The sequence below is a fragment of the Lycium ferocissimum genome, chromosome 11 (assembly GCF_029784015.1).
Source record: "Lycium ferocissimum isolate CSIRO_LF1 chromosome 11, AGI_CSIRO_Lferr_CH_V1, whole genome shotgun sequence".
Taxonomy (NCBI): Eukaryota; Viridiplantae; Streptophyta; class Magnoliopsida; order Solanales; family Solanaceae; genus Lycium; species Lycium ferocissimum.
In genome coordinates, this window is record NC_081352.1 from 57,269,202 (window position 1) to 57,288,506 (window position 19,305).

The following is a 19,305-nucleotide window of genomic DNA, read 5'->3' on the forward strand; positions in this document are numbered from 1 at the left end:
TCTCTCCGACCTTTTTGAATTGAAATTGTACCTCTTCTGATGATGATTGAGCTGATTAATTTGAAGGGGAGCTTGAATTCATCTGTATTCGCCTTGTTTTCTCTAACCTCAACTGCTCCTATGTGTTCTTGTGTTGACATGATGATATAACTTCTGATCCGCTTTTTGAACACACCATCGACCTTTTCTTGTTGACAAGTGCTGCTATCTTCCAGGTAATTCTGATTCTTTGCAGTTATCTTCATTCTTTTGTACTCACATCTAATCATTTCCACTTTTTGAGATGCATGAGCTGCCAAGATCCAATTTAGCTGTTGTTCTTTGTTGATAGTACCATCTTACAAGTTCCAGTCTGCTCTTCAAGCCCTTACATAAGATAACTCTCCTCTCTGCTTATTGAATCTTGATTGTGATGCCTGTAAAAATTACATGTTTGCTACTGCTAATCCTTATGCCTCTGAATATTGTTTGTTTGTACCGCTTGAATGTGTGACCTGCCCTTATTTTAATATACTCAAACAAAACTTTAAGCATGTTGAAATTTCAAAGAACCCTGATCCTTAGATATGGTATCTGGCTTTTGTCACTGTTCAGGATTCTTCTCAAGTCGACTTCTAATTCTTGAAAAATATGACATTGAAAAGAACCCTTATCAAAAGCTTGGTTAGCCAAACCATCTGCTAATTTATTTCCTTCTCTTAAGATATGTGAATACTGAATCTACATATTGTTGCCCATTTACAGCACTTCATCAACCCAATTAGCAATGTTCTAAGGTGTTTTCCATCACTCAGATAAAATTTTCAGTATCAATTGAGAGTCTGATTGAATTATTACCTGAGTGATGCCTTGTCTTTGTGAATGTTTGCAAGACATGTTTAATCAAAATTGCTCTTCCTCCAAATGATAACATTTTTTCTTTCCAACTTCATAATCTTAAGTAATATAGCATTAAAAAACTCTTTTTTTCTCCTGCTGTGGTAAATTGGACAGCCCAAATAAGTAAATGGGAACTCCTTCCTAGTTATTCCAGTAACAATCTCCACTATAATGCTAACATCTCCTGGCACATTGTTGTGTATATACACTGCACTCTTTTCCTTATTGATCTTCTGCCCTGATGTTTGCTCATATTTCCTTAGAACTTCCATTATCAATTGTAAAGACATCACATCAGTTGATGAAAAGATGATCATATCATCAACATAAGCTAGGTGATTTACTTTAGGACTCCACTTAGGCATACCAAAGCCTCTGAACTGTGGCACATTATGAAGATTGTTGAGATTCCTACTCAAAACCTCTGCAGCAAGGATAAATAAGGTAGGTGATAAAGGATCACCTTGTTTTACACCCCTAGAGGACTGAAAAAATCCCTGTTGTTGACCATTTACCAAAACAGAGTACCAATTATTGCTGACTATCCTGTAAACCATATCAATTAGTCTTTCAGAAAAGCCCAATTTTCTCAGGACCTTAGTTAAGAACAACCAGGATACCCTATCATATGCCTTTGCCATGTCTAACTTCATAACTACATTAGCATTCTTTGTCCTTAACATAATGTCAGAAATGATTTCCCGAGTTAACAACACATTCTCAACTATACTTCTATCTTTGACAAATCTAGCTTGATTCAATGAAATAATATCAGTTAACCCTTCTACCAGCCTTTCCTGAATTAGTCTTGAGATGATTTTATTAGCAAAATTACTCAAACTAATAGGTCTCATATCAGAAAAGGTAGTAATAACATCCTTTTTTGGTAGCAAGAGAAGATTAGTATAAGTAATAAATTTAGGAAGTTCAGCACCACAAAAGAAAGCCTTTTCCATAGCTGTCACATCATCTCCAATAATATCCCAGCAGTACTGAAAGAATAGCCCTGTAAAACCATCTGGCGATTTGGACTTTCTCCTTTAAGTTGAAATACCACATTCCTTACTTCTTCCTTTGTAGGCATCTGCTCAATTCCCCAATTTTGTTCATCAGTCACCATCCTTGGTACCTGATCCAGCAGTTCAAAATGCATCGGGCCTCCTTCTTTTGTAACTTGGTCTTGGAAAAATCTGATGGCTTCTACAGAAATAACATCAACATCCTCTATCCAATTTTCTTCACCATCTTGGATTCTTTTTAACTACAATCTTCTTATTCTTCCTTGCACATATGAATGAAAGAACCTGGTGTTTTTATCCCCATCTTGAAACTACTGCATACCAGCTTTCTGCTTGCAGAATTCTTTCTCTAGATGTGAATATCTATTCAAATCAGCTTGCACCTTATGAAGTATTGCCCTATTTGCTGGAGTAGGCAAAGCCTCAAATTGTATCTCATGCACCTTTATTACTTCCTCCAATGTTTCAATTTCTTGAAAGATATTGCCAAAAGTTTGTTTACTCCATTGCCTCAAAGCTACCTTTACCTTTTTCAGTTTATGATGAAAAAGAATGAAGGGATTGGCCATAAAATCTGCAGACCAATGACTTCTGACCAAGTCCAAGAAACTAACATTCTTCGCCCAAATTTTTTAAAAAATAAAAGGCTTTTTAATTTGAACTGAATCTCCAGCATATGAAATCAATAGAGGGGCATGATCAGACCCAGTCCTGATCAGATGTGAGATCTCTATATCAGGGAATTTGAGCTACAAAGCATGATTACCCAAACATCTATCTAGCCTCGTAAATATACAATCATCTCCACTCTGACCATTCCACCATATGAATTTACTTCTCTTGAAACCCAAATCTGCCACTCCACAATTCTGTATGCAACCTCTAAAATCCTGTACTTTATTAATTGTAACAGGCAGTCTTCCATATTTTTCCTCCTCAAAAGTTATCACATTAAAATCACCTCCAATTAACCATGGTACCACCATTGTTGTGGACATATCCTCTAAAATATTCCACAAATCCAACCTATCTGCCTAATTACATTTTGCATAAACTAATGAGACCACCATCTCATCCTGATTTCCTCTCAATGTTAATTTAAGAGCCAAATGTTGTGGATGATTAACTAAAACTTGACAATCAAAGATATCTTCCACAAAGGCCCAAATCTTCCCAGAACTATTTGCCACAGAATGTTGCAGGCCAAACTTTCTTCTATATTCTTCCAATTTGTCAGTAGTTTGAAATGGTTCCATGAGACCTATAAAACCAAAATGATATTTCTGCAGCATTTTCATCAACCTTGCAAAAGCTTCCATAGTATTAACAGATCTAATATTCCATATTATTGCATTTATCATGGCTTATTAGATTTATTATGGAATCTTCTAGTTTGAACACCTGGAGGTGCACTGAACTCTTTTGTAGTTTCCTTCTTTGTCTTTGCCCCTTCTTTCTCTAACAATTTTAGAGATAAATCCCCTGCTTTGACAAGTTCTTTGACATTCTGCTCAATTGTGTGTTTATCCAAATCTTTTCCTCCTGATTTAACTAGCATTTTGGTATGTGACTGTTCTGCAATAGCCACAATCTGCCCAGTATCATCTTGTTGATGCTCTTCTGTATCTGGCTTTTGATATGTATTCTGTTTTCCCCGCATCCTCTTTTAGATATCTCTTCCTCATCTTTCTTTGGTGACCCCTCAGCAAGTGAATCCACTTCTTCTCCCTTCTGCTCTGTGTTAGTCCCTATACAATGTGATGGAATCTCCATAACATTGCATGATAAGTTTCCAGATTCTGCATGATGTTCCTCCTCTTGCTTGCTTGGACTTGCTTTGCTGCATACTGTTGTACTATTACTTTGTGTCTCATCTACCATTGTTGAAGAATTAGCTTTATCTGAACTGCTGCTCTTTTGAGATACTGGACTTGTTGCATTGAGGACATTGCATTTAATAAGGCTGATTTTCTTTCTCTTATTTGACACATCCCCCTCTTCCCCCCCTTTTTTTAAGAACTCTGAGCACTTTTACTTGCATTACTGCTTCTTGACATCTGAATCTCTGAATGGTTCCCTTTCTGCAGAATTGGCTTTGCTGCTGTGTGGGTACGTTTGCTGACTTTTGGATCTCTTCAGCCTTGAGTGGATTATCTTCTGCATTGGTTGGGTATTACTCTACAATTTTATCACCTTCTCCATGAATATCAAAGGTATTTTGTGTATCCATAACATTTTCATTTCGTTTGTCCTTCTGCACTTCTGCCACTATTACTCCATTCTTGCCGCTAATATATTTGTATTTCCTGCTTTGCATCCACTCTTTTCTAGCCTATATATTCCCCATTATCTTGGTGCTTTTGAAAGTCCTCCTCTGTTGTGCATCACTTCCATTTTGTTGAACCTGCTTTTCCCCTTCATTATCCTTCCTAAGCTCCTCTCTGTATTGTTTCTCCAGCTCTGGATGTAGTGCTCTACATTCAGCTTCATCATGACCTTGCAGTTTGCAATGTTTGTAATATTTTGGAAGGTAATCATACTGAATTGGAACCCATTTTGAGTTTATTGTCCCCTTTTCATCATCCTCCTCAGATATATGTATTCTCTTTTGTAACGACCCCAACTGGTGGGTTGTGCGGGCACCTACCATATTGCTAACTACTAGGCGAACCCTTACCAACTAACCCAATATTCATCCATTTTATAATAAACAGTTCCTTGAAATCACAAAGATTAAAGTAAAAGCTCGTACAGACTCTGTTTTACATACAAGAAAACTAAAAAGGGCTTCCCGGGACCTAGTCTAGACAGGTACAAGAGCTCCTATTATACAAGGGAAACAAAATAAATTACCAGCCTCTGCCTAGAGTGAGATGAGCGAGGCTGTAGGAGAATGTCTGGTAATCCACACGAAGAAACTTCACTTAACTTGCAACATACCTACATCCAAAAGGATGTAGCAAGAGTAGTATCAGTACGCCACACGTACTGGTAAGCATTATAGGTCCACTAAGATCAGTTCACGCAACACAATATAAAGTTAATAAGATAAGCAGATAAGTCAAGACCCTCAGGATTCTTAATATAGGTTATTTCACTCTCACGAACTTGCCTTCTTACTCCTAACTATTCACTTCTTTTATCCCCACAGGAAAATACCGGTCATCTAACTTGTCATTTAAACCCATTCCACCTTTTCTTAAGCCAATTTCTTAAGTTTTCGAATATGTCCATCCAAACTCCGTGTCCGAAGACCTAATCATGCAATCTCCCGTCAACTTTAAAAGTATATACGATTCACTAATCAAAGTCTAACTCAAGTAAACTATAACCTACCTCGATGTTGAGCAGCTATTTGAATCTCCAGCTTTTATCCAAATTCATGGGAGATGATAGTTATGGAGAGGGATGTGGAGAATGTTGGAAAAAGCCTCTTCTCTTGGTGTCAAGGGTTTTTCTTCTTGTGGAAACCTAATAGCAGCCTTGGAGGGTCTTTTATTAAAAAAGAGGGTGAAAAATGTACTAAGTGACCAAAACGCGGCCACTGCCCCGCCTCGTCCGCTTAGCTAGACGAGGTCTCACTATAGCGGGACCGCTGTGGCGGTCCCTTAACCGCTATAGCGGTCTACTTCCTGCCCTACCACGACTATTAACTCTATCCGAAATTGATTTTTCCCACTATTAATCCTTAAAACACCCCATAGGGCTTATTATTACAATCATAGACCTAGATTGGGACTGGGTTCGCGAAGTATTAAATAACTATTGGACGGTTCATTACATCAGATACCAATTAAACCACCGTTCGTCCCCAAACGGCATAGGGTGGGGTACTGGTCACACTCCTGGACCTTACTCCATAGGAGGTTGGATTTCGAGGAGTCGTTGCGAGAAAGGAAAATTTTCAACAAAATTGGAAAAGACGCAGACCGCAACAACAGTCAGAGGACCGCTATAGCGGTACCGCTGTAGTGGTAGGTCCACCGCCTCAGCGGTCATCGACCAGAATCAGAATAAATGAGTTCACCCCTCCTATTTACCACTTATTCCCCCCGTCCCACAAAAATCATTCCCCCCCATTCAACTACCTAGTCCCTCATCTCCCTCTCCATTCCCCTTATAACCACTCTACCCCCTTCCATATCTAACACACCACACCAAATTTTAGAAAGAGAGGTAAATCTCTTTGGACCCTAAGGTTCACTTTTCTTGAAAGGCTTGCAGATCTCTCATCATTTCAAGGTATGTGCTCTCTTTCACTGTCCTATAACTTGTTTATGTCTTCCTATTTCGAAATTTTCATGCTTAACTTGCTAGATTAGAGGAAATTTTGGTTTCCTTGAACAAGGGTTTTGATTTCTTAGGGTGGGAAGTTTCTTGGATCATGGAGGGTTATTTCGTCGTTCATATTGTTCTAGCAACACTTTATACTGAAGATCTGCTTAGAAAAGGGTAGTTTTTGTTTGGGTGGGGTTGTTTGTAGTGATGAAATTTTTTTATGTTCCTCCTCAAAATTTTGGTACCCATGGTAGTTGGAAGAGGGTGTTATAGGTTGTAAAAGTCATGCATGATATCATACTACTTGATCCTTGACAAAAATGGGAAAACCATGGTGAAAATTTGAGTATTCTAAAAGTTGGGTTTGGGAGGTTTTTCGGACTGGGGAAGATGGGTCCGCTGCGGCAGACCTTCCATTGCTACAATGGTCTTGCTGTGGTGATGGTTTCGACGCTAGCAGCGGTCCCTGCTATTGGGAGATACCTACTGTAGCGGAACTCTGCTCGCTATAGCGAGCCTGCTACAGTGACGAGGGTCCGCTGTAGTGGCTTTTTTTGCCTCTATAGCGGCTCCGCTGCAGCAATCATTCCACCACCGCAGCGAAGAAATGAAAATTCGGGATTTTTACTACTTCATGCATGGCCTATCACTGCTAAATCTTAGTGCCACAAAATTCTAACTCGGTATTCCTTTTTTCAGGCTAACTCTCTCACTCTACTATGGCAGATTCATAACAACACCAAGAACAACAACAACCCGGACAATAACAATAAGGACAACAACCACCAGCTCCCCCCGCATACATTAAGTTTGCCTCCCATGCTTGCAAGAGGCGTTACATGGAACAACAGACTAAGGGCCTGCTCTACGAGCAGGCCTTCATTATGGATAGGGTGGAGGAGCTGGCCCCAAAGTTCTATCAGCTTCTACATCGCATAGGTTGGGATCCGCTAGTCGAGGAGCCGGGGAATGTTAACTGCAACTGGGTTAGGGAATTCTATACTATGCTCCCCACTGTTGACTATACTGCCCCGGAGCTGGAGATTACTATCAGGGGGGTCAACATAAAGGTAAGCAATGAGGCCTTTAATATTGTTCATGGGCTGCCCAACCCTTCTTAGGCTGAGCTTCGGACTAAGGACCACGAAGGGAACGGGCCGTGGTTAGTGAAGATGCTAATGAAAGAGTCCAAGATGAGGAAGGCTACCTGGGGTATCACCCGTTCTGCCATTAAGAGTCGACACTTCACTCTAAAGGCTCGGAGGTGGCTGAACTTCGTTGCTCGACGGGTTTGCCCCTCGAGCAATATTACTGACGTCACTTACCCTCGGGCCCTTATGGTGGCTATCATTCTGGATGGCGTGCCCATGAATGTGGGGATGCAGGTGATCGAGGAGTGGCGGGGTTTTATGGCCAAGGCTGGCTCGAGTTTTATGTTTCCCTCCCTGATTACCCATCTATGCCGTAATGCTAGGGTACCTGTGGAGCCTGGGGACCGCTATGTGGAGTGTGATATTGCTTTTGATCCATTGAAAGTCAAGAGAGCACCGGGCAAAGGCAAGAGAAAGAGGGTTGGCTCGGATGACAGCGATGATAGCGATAGCCCACAGGGCGGGAGTAGTCTGTCACAGACCCCAAGTACCTTGGAGCACATGGGGGCAGATATGGCTGCGGTGAAGGAGGCCATAATGGTGTTTGCACGGCCTTCCATGGAGCCCGGGTCGTCTAGTGGTGCTACTGATACTGGTTATTTTACTACTGAGCAGATGAAGAGCTACATGGAAGCCCAGACCAAGATGGGGGATGCTGTGGATGCCTTGCAGGGCGCCTATGGATCCTTAGCCCAAGCCCATGTGGATCTCTGGGATGAATTGGACAAGGAGAAGAAGAAAGCTGGGCTAGGGACAAGCTGTTCGTGAGGATGTGGAAAGGCGTCAAAAGCCTTCTGAAGGTCCTAGTCCCGAAGGCGAAGCACCCTAAGGTTACCATCAGAGATGCCCCTCAGTTCTCCTTCCTCAGCGCGTTCGGACTTGGCAGCGAGGACTCTAGTGACTCGGAGGATGGTGGTGATGAGGCGACTATCCGAGGAGGGGCTGAGAGATCCTCTCCCCCCCCCCCTTTATCAGCTTTGGTTATCACTTGCCTTTGTAGGGCTTTGATGTTTAGACAATTTCTTGCTTTTGGTTTGTTTGTATAATTTTCTTTTTGTGTTTTGGTGTGGGTGCCCCAATTTAAAGGCACTCGTAAGACAATTATCCTAGTCGGGCGGATGCTTTTATGTAGGTAATTGTTTTGGAAATTGTTTCTTCTTGACTTGTTGATGAATTGCATAGGTTGGAAAAATCAGGGGGCAAAAGAAGAGGCTACTGGTTCATGGTACCGCTGCGGCGGTCACTTGATCGTTGCGGCGGTACCGTTATGGCAATGGAGGTCTCACTATAGCGGAACCCTGCAGAAGTCTGGGTCCGCTATAGCGGCCCCATGCTCGCTATAGCGAGCCTGCTGTAGCGGTCCACTTACCGCTACAGTGGTGCTACAGTGCCAATGGGCAGAAATTTTGCCTACCAGTTCAGGTCGCATACGGGTTCGCTCATTTGCATGGGCGCGTAACAACACGGTTTTCACCTAACGAGTACGAATGCGCCATTAACTTGCCAACCTTCCTAAAATAAGCACACAATCTGTAAATCTTACACTATCAGGGAAAATTCATTCATGCACACGATTAATGAGCACATACTCGTGGAAAGTCTTCCTTGAGTCGATATATAGAGAGATACCAATTGGAACCGACAGATACCAATTTGCCCGTCAAGATACCAATTGGAATCAGCCAGATACCAATTAGATGCAGCTAGAAGGCGACTTAATGGGGTAGCATGATGGAAGGAATGAAGGAAAAATTCTAGATGAGGAATGAAGGGAAAATTCTAGATGTCCTATAGCCTCTTGCGGACTGGTATGGACGTCATCGTACCATTTCACAAGACTCTACTAGACATTTTCCCTTGTACTTCTGAGACCGGTAACCTAGGCTCTGATACCAACTATCACGACCCCAACTGGCGGGTCGTGCAGGCACCTGCCATATTGCTAACTAGTAGGCAAACCCTTACCAACCAACCCAATATTCATCCATTTTATAATAAAAATTTTCTTAAAATCATAAAGATTAAAGTAAATGCTCATACAGACTCTGTTTTAAATACAAGAAAACTAAAAAGGGCTTCCCGGGACCTAGTCTAGACGGGTACAAGAGCTCTTATTATACAAGGGAAACAAAATAAATGACCAACCTCTGCCTAGAGTGAAATGAGCGAGGCTGTATGAGAATGCCTGGTAATCCACACGAAGAAACTTCACTTAACCTGCAACATACCTACATCCAAAAGGATGTGGCAAGAGTAGTATCAGTACACCACATGTACTGGTAATCATCATAGGTCCACTAAGATTAGTTCACGCAACAAAATATAAAGTCAATAAGATAAGCAGGTAAGTCAAAACCCTCAGGATTCTCCATATAGGTTATTTCACTCTCACGAACTTACTTTCTTACTCCTAACTATTCACTTCTTTTATCCCTATAGGAAAATACCGGTCATCTAACTTGTCATTTAAACCCATTCCACCTTTCCTTAAGCCAATTTCTTAAGTCTCATCTTCTCATTTACACTAACACCTAAATCCTAACTTTTAGCCCTAAAACCTTTTATCCAGTTCACTTACCAGTTATGATACCCCCATGGGACAAACTTACCACTTAGTACTTCATCTTTACACTTACCTTCATAATAATCACCACCTCACACAATCTCAATGAAATCATAAAAGATGCACAATGCAATATAACAGGCTAGTGGCACACACATGCAGGACGTAGAAATATGAGATGTAATGCAATGCAAATGCGATGCAAGGGCCCAACCACGCTATACGTACATGCTAACTGATGTCATTGCTTAGTAGTCATGACCTGCAGGAGACCTATGGTGTCCATGTACCAGTCATTCCGAATACTTATCGGACCCGAGCTATAAATTCTCGGATCTGGAAAGAACCTCAAACGCAGATTCACATCATATAGATTACTCACCGTTACATTACTGCCAATGATTGGCTGACAGATAGTACCTCATATTCCACCCAACTCGGCCATATGACCAGATAACACAACTGACGCATACTCAGACTTCCTGCCCCACGTATTTCCTCATAACCACATACAATGTATGCAATGATGCAAGTGAATAAAACAAGTCATGAACCATGCCCTTGATGGGCATAGCACTATCACGATTTCCTTCAGTCCCCCAATATAAACCCCTTGTTAACAAGAATGACAATCATACGAATAGTTCAATATACTTGGAAATAAATATGGGAATAAAATTCTCCTAGGAATACATATTCTACACAACGAAATACCCCTTCTATCCATGATGCATAATCAATTCCCATTCTGTTACACATACCCCTCAACGACGGTATCACTCAACACTCAAATAAATTTTCATTGTTACACTAGATACTATTTACACCTAGTTTTCGTTAAGTTTTCGAATATGTCCATCCAAACTCCGTGTCCGAAGACCTAATCATGAAATCTCCCATCACCTCTAAAAGTATATACGATTCACTAATCAAAGTCTAACTCAAGTAAACCATAACCTACCTCAATGACGAGAAGCTATTTGAATTTCCATGAATTGCTCGCCTTTCTAGCTTTTATCCGAATCCATGGGAGATGATAGTTGTGGAGAGAGATATGGAGAATGTTAGAAAAAGCCTCTTCTCTTGGTGTTAAGGGTTTTTCTTCTTGTGAAAACCTAATAGCAGCCTTGGAGGGTCTTTTATTAAAAAGGAGGGTGAAAAATAAACTAAGTGACCGAAACGCGGCAACTGCCCCGCCTCATCCGCTGCGGCGGACAAGGTCTCGCTATAGCGGGACAGCTACCGCTATAGTGGTCCACTTCTTGTCCTGGGCCTACGAGTTCTAACTCTATCCGAAATTGATTTTTCCCACTATTAATCCTTAAAACACCCCATAGGGCTTATTATTTACGACATAAACCTAGATTGGGCATGGGTACGCAAAGTATTAAATAACGATCGGACGGGTCGTTACATCTTTGGATGTGGTGCTAACCAATCTATATCCACTCTTACTTTGGTACAACTAGGTCTTGTTTTATTTGTTGTGGCAAGATCTACTATTAAAGGCTTACCTACTACTGATGCAAGTGAGAAGACTGCCTCCTTGGCAAAGATATTTGGTGGCAATTCAGGAAAGCTGATCCAAGCAATGATTATAGAAGTTTCCTTATTTGGCTTGAACCATGGGTTCCATATCAAGGGACTTATTTGGCAGTGTCTAGAATGAACTTTAATGTAATATGCAGGAGTAGACATTATTTTGATGCAAATAGGGAAAGCCTAATCAAAATATGTCTATCATCAATTAGTCCTATTCTACCTTTGTCTTTTGATTGAACACTACTTCGGAATAGCAGTTCTCAACTCCTTAATATCTATGATGTCATATGAGAACTTGCCCAGTAATGCATATTGTAATTCCTCATGTATTATCAATTTCTTAATTTCTGATGATTTCCAAGCAACATGTGGCTCTCTATTTATGTATGTAACTGCTTTTGGTGGGATTGATTGTTTAAAAATTGGTGCTGTAGGTTTGAAAAGATTGGCAAAATTTGAAATTGTAGGCAAAGTAGGGTTAGATGATGATAGCTGCATATTATTATTGGTAGGTTCTGTAAGTGTAGGGGTTTGAAGTTTTGGTTCTATTGGCGGAGCAACCTCCGTTGGGGGTCGTCCACCGGCCGGATTGGCCATGGTGACCGGAGGCGAGAGGGTTATTTTTGGAATAACATAGGCGGCTCTAGATACATTTTGATTTCGTTGTACCATGGTTTGCCATCTGGCTCAACTTCCACGTGGTAACAGGGGGCATGTTCTTCTTTCAGACGTATCCTTAGCGGGTCAATGTGACTGCTTTTAGGATGCTGGATCATTGATGCTATTATGGCCAGTGCATCGGTAAATTCATTCTGAGCCCTTGGCGTATGCCGAAATTCGATCTTTCTGAATTTATTGCACAATCTTTGTGCCAAGCTCACATATGGCAGGATCTTTTCATTCTTGGTTGATGAATCAGCAGGTCAGAATTTGCAATGACCAGTAATTCATTGATGTCCATATCTAGTGCCATTCAGAGACCTAGGATGTAGGCCTCGTATTCAGTCATGTTGTTGGTACAACGGAATTTGAGCTTTACGGCTATGGGGTAGTGTTTCCCATTTACTGATATCAAGACCGCTCCGATTCCAGAAACTTTGTAATTCACTGCTCCGTCAAAGAACAGTTTTCAGTCGGTGTAAGGTTCTATCGCTCCTTCTTCTATGGCCAAGACCCCTTCGTCTGGGAAATGGGTGCGAAATGGTTCGAGCTTTTCATCCACTGGGCTTGCAGCTTGTTAGTCAGTAAAAGCCTGTCCTTTAACGGCTTTCTATGTACACAATGTCAAATTCATCTGCCATTTGGCCAACTTCCCGATGGGTATGGGCTGGCGGAATATGTACCTCAACGGGTCCATCTTGGATATAAGGTGAGTGGTGTATGAAGACAAATAATGCCTCAATTTTTGAGCCACCCAAGTTAGAGCACAGCAGGTTTTCTCCACAAGCATATATCTTGCCTCACAGGCTATGAACTTCTTGCTTAGATAGTAAATGGGACGCTCTTTTTTTCCTTCTTCATCGTGTTGTCCTAACACGCAACCGAAGGCCTTTTCAGCTACTGACAAGTATAGCAGCAATGGACTCCCGGTCCTTAGTGGTACCAAGGCTGGCGGGTTGGACAGGTATCTCTTGATAGTGTCGAATTCCTCTTGGCACTCCTCTATCCATTTTGTATGAGCGTCTTTTTTCAAAAGCTTGAGGATGGGCTCCACAATGATGGTGGATTGAGCTATGAATCGCCCAATGTAATTCAGCCTTCCCAGAAAACTCATGACTTCTTTCTTAGTTTGGGGAGGAGGTAATTCTTGGATTGCTTTGATCTTTGTTGGGTCTAGCTCTATGCCCCTTCGGCTAACTATGAACCCTAGTAATTTTTCGATCGAACCTCCGAACGCACACTTAGCCGGGTTCAATTTCAAATTGAACTTTCGGAGCCTATCAAAGAATTTCCTCAAATGTGTGGTATGCTCCAAACTTTCCCTTGACTTAATAATGACATCGTCCACATAGACTTCAATTTCTTTATGGATCATGTCGTGAAAAATGGTAGTCATTGCTCTCATGTATGTTGCGCCGGCATTCTTGAGGCCGAAGGGCATTACCTTGTAATGATACACTCCCCATAGAGTGATGAAGGCTGTTTTCTCGACATTCTTTCTATCCATTAAGATATGGTGGTAGTCGGCGAAACAATCCACAAATGATTGTAGCTTATGTTTGGCACAATTATCTATGAGTATGTGGATGTTTGGGAGTGGAAAATTACCCTTTGGGCTAGCCTTGTTAAGATCTCGGTAATCCACGCAGATTCTTATCTTGCCGTCTTTCTTGGGTACCAAAACTATGTTGGCTAGCCATTAGGGTAGGAGGTCACTTCCACCACTCCTGACATAATTTGTTTCTCCACCTCGTCTTTGATTCGGATACTAAGATCCGGATTGAATTGTTGGGTTTTTTTATTTCATTGGAGAAAAACCTTCATTGAAGGGCAATGTTATACCTCGCATTTTGTACATTTGAATATTCCGAGTTAGTGGCGGGAAGTTAAGGACGGGGTTATAATTTTTTTAGAATGTATAAGTTGCGTATTCATCCTTTTTATTGGAATGAAGTATTAAGGGTAAATTTGGGATAAGGAGAAATTGGAGGCTAAAAGTTGGAAAAATGATTTTCATGAAATGGCCAAAAGGCCAAGGTGGCCGTGGGCCCCACCCATATGTTGGCCAATATTTTCATGCCATGAAGTGGCATATGTGTACACTACATTGTGGGAGTCAAGTATATATGTGTACAAGTCATGAAGCAAGACAAATTATCATTCATCATTTAAGAAAATTCTAGAAAATTTGAGAAGATTGGAGGAAAAATACATGGCACATGACCGGCCATGTGCATGTGCTTATATATATATATAGGTGATGAAAATACAAGGCTCAACTCATCATTTTCTAACTCTAGAAAATTCAACGAAGATGGAAGAAAAGAGAGAGAGGGGGTCGGCCAAGGGGGCTGGCCGAATGGTCCCTCAAATCTTACTCAAGAAAAATAAATTTCTTCCGCTTTCCCACTAATTGGAAGGTCCTCGTCGACGTGGAGTAGTTGTTAGAACAAGAAAATCGTTCGTTCTTGCAAATGGTAGTCCTAGCCGAGGAGACAAGTTGAAGGGAAAAAAGGCAAGGTTCAATCTTCCTTACATGTTTTATGGGTGTTTATGCATGTTGTGACATGTAGAAAAGAATGAAGTTCATGAAGTTAGGGTGTTGTGTTGGGTGGCCGTGGATATATATATATAGTGTGGTGTAAAAGTGTGGAACAAATTTTATGTAGTATTTTAGTTGTTGTTTGTTGTGGATTATGTAATGAAAATAAAGGTTTGATGATTCAAATGGAAGTCGTAATCGTTGTGGGCTGATTTAGAACGTAATGTGATTTTAATATAGTTGCTTGAATTGATGAAAATGATGATGATAATGTAAGGATTTGTTGACATAATTTATGAATGTGGAAGAAAGAAAGGCGTTGGTAGTGTTTTTGTTGAATTGGAATGGTTTCGGGTGAAAAGCATGTATTGGGTTGGCTTGTTTGATCATTGAGCCGATTGTTTGAAATGTTCTTGAATATTAATTGAATGACCTTGGATTGGTAGTTGAACTTGAGAGCATTGGTATTGAATTGATCATATGTAGTTTATTAGAATATAAATGAAATGTTAGAAAGGAATTATTGATGTTAGAATGCGTTTTGAATCGCTTATGGATATTGTTAGTATGGTTGTTGGTTTGGTTGTTGTTGATTTGGCCGAGTTGAATTCTCGGGGATGTTAAAGTTATAGGGGAAATCTTTGCCGAAATTTTGTAGACAAAGCGTTAACTTGGAGTTGGATTCTTAAGTGTTATGACTAATGGTTAATGCCTAATGACATTATTGTAGATCGTGAGAAGTCAAGACGTAAGTTCGGATTAGCTTAGGAAGCAGCTAAGGTATGTGAAGCTTGTCCTTCTTTTCTTTTGGCATGTCCTAGACGTAAGTAAGCTATGATATGTTATGAGCCTTGGGGGCAACTCTATTCCGAAGTTCCGAGCATGTTTATGATTCCTATTTGCTTCTTGAGGTTGGCATCCTTATATGGATAAGCTATGGTTTATATGTCTTTTGTATGGTTGGATTTCAAAAGTTGCATAAAAGTTTGGTTTTCAAAAGAGTTTTGTTCCTAAACGATTTTGTAACTACGAACGACCGCAACTTTCAAGAAAGGGCTCGGATCGCTTTGATGTCTTCGCAAATGATTTCATGACGAGTAATGACTTTGATTTTCATAGGCGGGCCCGGATTGGGTTGATGCTCGTCCGTGGGTCCCGCGACTTTCTATGTTTGGTTTTAACGACCTATTTTTGAAAGAACTTAATACGACTATCTTTCCGACCCCCGAGTATGATTACTTACTTATCGGTTGAGTCTGAAATAAGGATTTTTATGTATGTTAAGGCTAGCCCCTTTCTTTCAAAGGCATGATTCTTAGCTTATGATTTCATAAATGCTTCCATAACTTTGTTGTTGTCAAAAGTTGGAAGTCTATAATTCCAAGACATGATTTCTTTTTCCCGATGACCCGTAAATACTTTCTAAAATGTCTGTATCTTTCCGAAATGGAGGTTTATGACTCCGTAAGCTTTCATAACAACTCGATGGATATGTTTTACAATGACAACGATGATGTCAAAAACGAGAATATTTTCCTACGATGGATATGATGATGATGATTCTATGTTTAAAGGTTCCAAGTTTATGATTTCAATGACGATATGAGAATGTTGAGCTATTTCTTGATTTCTCAATTTTATTCATGAATGATGACTATTTTTAAGGATTTCAAAGTATATGAATTGATGCCTTATGATCCTATTTTATGTTTCCTCGTGAAGCTATTTCCTCGTGAAGCTATTCTTCATTGACAGCCTCACCTTATAATAATCGTTCCTCCAAAGTGAGACAAAGCGACCACGATTAATCCATAATATGATCGGAGGCTACCGACCTTACGTCACTCCAATAGATACGTGACTTTCTTTCGGCTCTCATGCATGCTACTTATATGATATATGAATATGATATATGTATATGTATATGGGGAATATGGGAAAGGGCGAGAGCGTTATATACGCGTAACCACGATCGCCTGGTATAATATGACATGATACCGCCCCGGACGCGGGATATGTGGTTATGGATCGCACCGCACGTTCCGCAAAGAATATATTATATGGATCGGGCTGCACGTTCAGCAATATAATATATATATATATATATATATATATATATATATATATATATATATATATATATATATGGATCGGTGCACGTTCGTAAAGACTAAGCATGCATGGTACCCGCCTAAAAGGCACTCAGATGTACAGGTTACTCTTTATCTCATGACATGTTCCATGTTTTCGTTTTGTTACTATTCATGCTTCGTATCCTTCCGCATGTTGTTACTCATGCCTTACATACTCAGTACATATTTCGTACTGACCCCCTTTCTTTGGAAATTTGCGTTTCATCGAGCGTGTACACCTGTGTGGTGAAGATATTAGCAGAAAATGTTTCAGCGGGATTGGCGAGCTCCATTTGCTCCGGAGTGCTGCCAAGTCAGAGTATTATGTTATGGTTTCATGTTTCATGTTCCATGTTAGAGACTTTGCAGACAGTGTCGTGGGTATAGGATGTCGGTTATGTAAGCGGCTATGTAAGCCGATGTATTATTACGCATTGTGTTATAAGTTTCATATGTTACAAATTTTTATTTGTTTTGAAAAGATGAAAAGCATATTTGACTTTCCGAAAAACTTCCGTTATGTATCTATGTTATGGCTGAGGGCCCAATATGATTGTGAATGTCATAAGAGTCAGCGGGTTCGCTCGGCCCTAGGAAAGGGTCGGGTGCCCATCACACCCTATCGGATTAAGGGTGTGACAAATTGGTATCAGAGCAATTCGTCCTAGGAGTTGTCTGCAAAGTCGTGTCCAGCAGTCCGTTTATGGTGTGAAGCCGGCCACATTTATAAACAGGAGGCTACGGGGCATCTAGGATGGTTACTCTTCTTTCACCTCTTAGATCGTGTCATAGAGCCGAGTCATAGGAAATAAGATATTGTCACGACCCAACTGTTACACCTCGCATTTTTGCACATTTGAATATCCCGAGTTAATGGCGAGAAGTTAAGGACAAGACTATGTTCTAAAATTATCTTAATGCATTAGTAGGTTATGAGCACTATTTATGGACGTTGGTAGTATGGAAATAATGAGAAAGGTTAAGGGTAAAAAGGAAAATTCGGAAAAGGGTTCATGGAAAATATTGCGGAGGACTAAGGGTAAAATGGGAATTTTACAAAGTTCTAGAAAATTCATGGAGAGGCCATGTTGGCCGTGTACTATATGCCCTTATTTTAACTAATGAGGGGCTAAGTGTAGATTATAAAAAATGCATGGGCCAAAGCTTGTTTAGGAAGACAAGTGGTCATCTTTGACCACTTTAGAAAATTCAAGAAAAAGAAAAGAAAAATCAAGAAAAAAGAGGAAAACTCTAGAGAAATAAAGAAAGGGGATCATGTGTCCATATTCTTAGCTTGAGGGACCAAATTGTAAATATGGAAAGGATGTGGAAGACATGTATATATATGCAAGGGTGGTCATATTTTAACAAGAAAGAAAGGAAACAAGAAAGAAAAAAAGAGAGAGAAGGGTGTGTTCGGCCATGGTGGCCGAACATGGGGCATGGAGTAAGGGCCAAGGAAAAAATTTATCCCTCCTAGTTTCCTACTAATTTGAAGGTTCTCTACAACATGGAGTGTTCATTGGAGCAAGAAAAATCTATATTCATACAAGTGACAAGTTTTAGCCAAGTGAAGAATCAAGGAAGAAAGGTAAGGTTTAATCTCTTCTCACGTGTTATGGATGGTTTATGCATGTTGTTGAGTGTTGTAGTAGGTGAAAATGAATGAAATTCATGAAGTATGTACATGCATGGTGTGGCCGAATGGAGTAGTTGGTTGTGTAGAAATGATGGATTAATTCTATGTAGAATGTTAGTTGTTGATTGAAATGTATAGAAATGGATGGAAATGCATGAAACTTTATGGAAGTGTGCATGTAGTGTTGTGGCCGTAGGGTATGGTGTAGTGTAGGAGAAAATGAATCAATTCTATTTAATATGTTGATTGTTGTCGTTGTGGATTCCATGATGTAAAATGAAGGTTTGGTGGCTTGAAATGGATTTGAAGTCGTATGTGCATTGTTGAAGAATCTAGTATGACATTAGCATGATTCCTTGTAATTGCATGAATAATATTGTTAATGTGTGGTTGTTATATCTTACGAATATGGCAGAAAGGAAACGTGTTGCTAATGTTTTTATGGAAGTTGGAAGATTTCGGGTAGCATTGGATTATTATGAATATTGTGGTATTGTTGTTGATAATGTGGCCGAGTTCCATTCTCGGGTTTGTTGTTGTTGAAATTGGCCAAGTTGAACTTGGTAGGATGGTACATTTACGGAGGAGATCTTTGTAGAAATTTCGGCAGAACAAAGTGTTACTTTAAAGAATCAACTTCCAAAGGCACTAATCAAGTTTTGGTAAATGTGACCAAATCGTAGATTTTGGCGGATTTGCAACTTGGATTTGGAGTAGCAGAAGGAGCAGAAAGAGGTATGTAAGGTTTCACTTTCCTTCTTTGGCATGTCCTAGACGTAGTAGGCTTGAACACGGGCCTCGGGGATAATTCCTTTCCTAGAAAATCGAGATTGAAATTAGTTACTATTCATTCAAGAAATTGAACTAGAAATTGTGTGAAATGTTGAAAAAGCTTCCTAA